We start from the raw sequence: 5,544 nt of genomic DNA, 5'->3' as shown, positions 1-5,544 counted from the left end.
TTGGTCACACGTAGCATAAGGGTAAAGCTGAGCTGTACAGATCCATTAGGAGGGGAATTAAGATGAAGTATGCCCTTGAGAGGATCGTGCAATATGCCCACAAGGTGATATCCATAATGGACCAGCCACTGAGAAAATTACTATACATGTCTTCCTCAGGCACTTTTCATGATACAGACGAGGTGTCAGGAAGTTCTAAGGCTTTCCAACAAATGAAAATCTAATTGCAAAAGTATACAATATCTCTATCCATCACCCAGAGCTCGCTGAACAGATTAATAGTTGGCTTTGTGCAGTGTAAAAGCTCTAATGTCTTGGGGAAAACATTGTGGGGTCATTTGTGTTGTGAATTCAATGCTGCTTTTCATGCCTCCCTCTGTATTACTTTCAACATTTGTGTTGCAGAATAAAATGTGAGTGCTGACCAAATTAAATGGCAAGTTAATGTATGTTATTAAATAGATTGATGATGTCTGCTTTATGTCCTGACATATCCTAAAATTGGGGAAAATGTACAAAAAGATACAGTGCCTGGCTATCTGACTATGTATTTGTAAAACCTCATGAAAACTAATGAAGTGTGTGAAGCATGTTTAGTTTTTTTTATACAAAATTTTATTTCTATTAAAAATGTTTTGAAACTTCAGCATCCATTTTCAGATTTATGTGATTTCATAAAATCTAATGGTTTCTCTAACAAGTTAGCTTGTTCATTGATTTGATCCCTTTGTCACAAAAAATAGAGTAGAATATCCCCTTACAAGTTGTCTTATACACTATGTTGCCTGACTAAAAACAGAAGGATACACTAGTAAACTTGCATTATCCTCAACTAGATGATTGGCAGTGCTTCTGTGTGAGCGTATTTGTGTTTTTTTATTCCTGTTGTAAGGAAATAATACTGATTAAAAACAAGTTTGTCAGCCTAAAGAAAAAAAGACAATGGCTGCCATGTTCTGAATAACATGTTGCCACAATTGCTCTGATAATAGCACTGGAAGGACAGCGAATTGGTGGAGGGAAACATGAAATTATTTAAAATGAATGGTTAGCCGCTACTTGAATCCAAGGCCTCTGCATGTAGCGAGCTCTCAGGATCTATCATCTTCTCCACGCCCCCCTGATACACTGAGCCCACTATACAAAAGCCTCGGAAATAACAGTTGTTGCATAGAAAGGGTGCTAAATGCATGCAAGTGCCAGATTACTGCAACATGCAGAGCAGGGTATATATCATCTTCACACGGCAGAGACAGAATGAGGTGTCTGCAGTGTTAAACCTCATGAGACTACAAGGTTTGTTTCATGACATACATTCATGTTGATTTCCTTTTTCTTTTCTTTTAACAAATTTATCTTCACTGGCCCTGGGTGTCAAAACACAATGACATTTAAGAAAACAAAAAAATCTGGACAAAAAGACATCTCCAAAAACACTCATGAGGAAATTAAGGAAAGGGAAGGATAATTCAGTGGCCAGTTGTAACACCAATGACTGTATTCACTCCAGAAATAGACTTCAGTGACTCAGAAAGGTTAAGAACACATGGTGGTGCTGGGGTTAGTTTTCACAACAGAATTAGTAGCTATAATGTGGGCATCACAGGGGTTTGGGGAGGTGAAGCCGAGTAGTGCAGTCGTGTTCAGATTTGGCCTCAGTTCCCATGACACTTTTGGACTGAGCAGGCTGAAGCTTCAGTGGAGTTTCTAAGGGTGCCAGGTCATGAGGTGGTGGAAGGGAATTAAGCAGCTGAGGGGGCAGCTAAAAAGGGACTATACAGAGTAGAGTAACAGTCCACTGTTTATTCAGGGAGAGACAGAAGACATATGACTAGACTGAGACTGGGGCACTGTGGGCTGGCATGGGACTTGGCAAGGATGGGCAAGCATGAAGATGACATATGTGGAGCGTGCAACATGCAACAAACTGTGAAACACCTACTCATGAAATGCAAATGTTACATGGAAGAAAAACAAAGGCTATATGTTGCAGTATCGCGCCTGGTCATAAAGATACATTTGTAGAAATAGTCACTGCTACAATCTGATCTCAACCTGTGAGAGGCAGCAACGTGCCGCGAGGCATCTAGTCTACCGAAAACTGAAGGAGAGGGAAAGGGGACTGGATGACATGAGGTGATCGTCCACCACGGGGAAAATGCCAAGATTCATGTGGTTAGTTTGCGTCGTTTACGGTTGCTAAAATCGGTCAAACTGAGAAGCCAGGAGTATTTTTTATCAAGTCCTGGCCAAAGTCGTTGTTTTTAAGTGGGGAAATGCAAGAAATTGAGCGAAAAACGCCGAGGAAAATGACTGGCGGCCGAACACCTGTGGCTGGGAGGAGCGAAGTCAGTGTGTACAGTGACCACCTCATTGAAGGTAAGGTAACTTATGTGGTTATGTATGAGGATACTTTCCAACAATAAACTTACTGTAAACTTACTGTTTTTTCTTTACTGTGTTGGAGTTTGTACCCCTGTAAGTGAACGTGAATTAGCTAACTACAAAGTGTTTTGTTAATTAGTAGACTGACGCATCAAAATACAAAACCTTGTTTTCAGTGCGTAGTGTAGTAATACAGTTCGGTATTGGTTTGGAGTAATAATAATAATGATTTATAACGTAGCCTATTTACGTGTGTATGTACACTCACCTATAGATACCCCCATTCAGTTAAATGCATTTCTGTGTTTTGGGGTGGGTAAATGTTGCCCAAACACCTGTTACACTGTTTGCGCTGTGCTTCATTATATTATTTAGGGGAACTACGAGGTATGACTGTTAAATAACAAGACTAATGCTGTAATACAATTTTATTGAACATAAACTTTTTTCAGTGTTTTCTCCTTCAGTATACTCCCCTTCTGCATCAACACACCGCTGTATCTGGGTCTTACACTGATCAAAGCAATGCAGTAGGTCGTCTTTGGACACGTCTCAGAACCTCTGTCTTTCTTTTCTCATCTTCTGACACAGATTCAAAACGTGTTCCTTTGAGCACAGATTTCCACAGAAAAGAAAAAAGTCACACAGTGCTAGATCAGGTGAATAGGGAGGGTGATCAAGCACTGCAATTTGTTTATGGGCCAGAAACTGCTTTAGGAGGGCACAGTGTGAGCTGGTGTGCAGAAGTTGTGGGATAACTTTGGCACACACTTTTGTCATGTTCAACTTTTCATGCAAAATTTGCAGAACTGTCTCTTTATCAATGGAGATCATTTCTGCTATTATTCTTATACTCAGTCATTGATCATTTAGAACGATTATTATTTTTACATTTGTTGAATGTTTTCAGAAGTTTTTGATGTGCATGGGCATGCAGAACGTTCATTGTTTTGCACATCCTCTCTGCCTTCAAAAAATCTTTTGAGCCATTCTAACACACGTTCTTGTGTTCCCCATTCAATGTAGGAAAAGATTTGGCTACTGTGTAGTTAAATTTCACCAAAAATTTCAAGTTAGTGCGTTGCTCAACTTTTAAGATAATCATTTCCAATGCCTTGGCTGTTGTGTGTGTGTGAATACCCAGCCTTTAATATATAACACTCAGTGTGACTGTGGATCATGTGGTTTTATCCTCCTAAGTGCAGTCTTGTTATTTAATAGCCATACCTCGTAATAACTTAAATACTTGTGGCCGCAACATCACTCATTCTGACGTCGTTCCTCAGGGATTGACGTAGTTGTTTTTTTTTTATCTTGATAATCTAACCTGTGTCAACTCGTAACAAAGGTTGTAAGGACTATGAAAGTCTGTTTTTTTTTTAAATATGCCAAATCTTAAATTTATGGGATGTTGTTCCTGAAATATGTATGAAATATGTAGCAAAGCCCGCCACTTGTCACTTGTTGCCCTAGCAATGGTAAACAGCCATGTAGGATCAGACTACAATGGATAAGATGCATTGTATTTTGCACAGAGTACCTAATTTTAGTGGTTAATGAACCCATGGAGAGTAATTGTTTTCTTGAGTTCTGTGTGATTCTTGTGCAGCACAACCTTATTGCCACAAGCGTTTAATTACGATTTTGTTCCTCTTTTCTGTAGACTGAACTCCCACAGTTAACCTTGGTGATGCCCATGCCTGAGAGGTGAGAGTCAAGTCCACGGACAACAAAGACTCACAGATGGTGCAGAGGTCTTGCTGGAATTGACAAGGTAAATTTGGTACAATTTTACTCATATTTTGTCTTTAGGAGATGATGATGAGTATAGCACAACATGGAAGTGAAAGCAGAGCTCTGTGATGTGAAAGTGCAATAAAAATGTTTTGTCCCTAAAATCAGTGAACAATTGTGGAACATGCAAAGACAGCATTTAAACTGTAGAAAGATATTGGCATGCATATATGTTTAGATGGTTAGTTCACTGATGTCTCAGATTAAGTCTCAGACAATGGGTGTTTTTTTAACTGATATGTTCTGACTGTCTGCAGTCTTCATCAGAAATGCTGCTGACGCTTTTTGTCAGCTGATTTATGTGGTAACAGGTGGGACAGCCATGTCCATATAAATCAGCTGACAGGAAGCTTCAGCAACACTTCTGATGAAGACTGCAGGCCTGGCAGTCGAAACATGCTAAGTAAAAAACACCTGTCTAAAACTCAACAAAATTATCTTCTTCAGTCTGTTGTTTATATGTTCTTTTCACTGTGAATTTCAGTGCCCACACTGCAAAGCAAGATGAGGTTGATCTGTGCCTGTGTGCTGGAGACAAGGGATTCTGCCTTATCAACAATGGAGATGATGTTATACAGGAGCTGCTACTTCCAAGTCCAGGTACAGCTTCACATTGTGGATGCTGACTGTTGCCACTTTGTGGTGTGGAAGCTCAAACACATGACTAACATTAATGTATTTTTTAAAGCAATGTTTATTGAGAAGATTAAATAATACAACAAAGGCATTAGTGATTTTATATTTAATAAGAACTAAAACTGTGTACAACAATTGGTTGTATTCAATTTCTTTCAAGTGCAAACTTTTCAGACCTAGGGCTGAATTCAATCAAAAGTAATGAGTATGGCAGACCTTTTACATCTTCCTTTTCTGTGGTGATTTACAATTGTCAATAGCTAAATCAACTGTCCTTCATTCAATCTAATTTATCAAATCTTAGTTATGCTTTATTTTATATATATGATATATATATATATTTTATATATATATATATATATATATATATATATATATATATATATATATTATATATATATATTTTAAGATTCACTAAAAACACATAATGCTTTTGTTCTGGTAGTATTCCAACATTTTTGAAGTTTTAAAGCAGGATTTTTAGATAGGAAAAACCATATAAATAATTGATATTTATCAGAAGTGTCTTTTATTTCATAGCTTTAATCAATAATCATTGCAATAATTTGATATACTGGCCTGTTATTTTTACCTGTCATGTAAAAAAAATAGTCATAGTATAGTAAGGCTTCAGAACTGGTCAAAAAAGTCATAGCATAGTAAGGCTTCAAAAGTGGTCAAAAATGTCATAGTATAGTAAGGCATGAAAAATGATCAAAAAAGTCATAG

At 37.8% G+C, this 5,544-nt stretch overlaps 1 long non-coding RNA gene across 1 annotated transcript; it reads left to right on the top strand.

Annotated features, from left to right (window-relative positions):
- Nucleotides 1–1,752: 1,752 nt before the first annotated feature.
- LOC108888096 (uncharacterized) lies at nt 1,753–4,793 on the top strand. Its single transcript, XR_001961757.2, has 3 exons — nt 1,753–2,379; nt 4,049–4,159; nt 4,664–4,793. It is a non-coding gene; the product is annotated as an uncharacterized LOC108888096 (long non-coding RNA).
- The last annotated feature ends 751 nt before the right edge of the window (nt 4,794–5,544 follow it).

Source organism: Lates calcarifer, unplaced genomic scaffold (assembly GCF_001640805.2).
Source record: "Lates calcarifer isolate ASB-BC8 unplaced genomic scaffold, TLL_Latcal_v3 _unitig_1297_quiver_3095, whole genome shotgun sequence".
In the NCBI taxonomy this organism is placed as follows: domain Eukaryota; kingdom Metazoa; phylum Chordata; class Actinopteri; family Centropomidae; genus Lates; species Lates calcarifer.
Note: the sequence above shows the minus strand (reverse complement) of the source record. Positions and strands in the feature narration are given on the sequence as shown.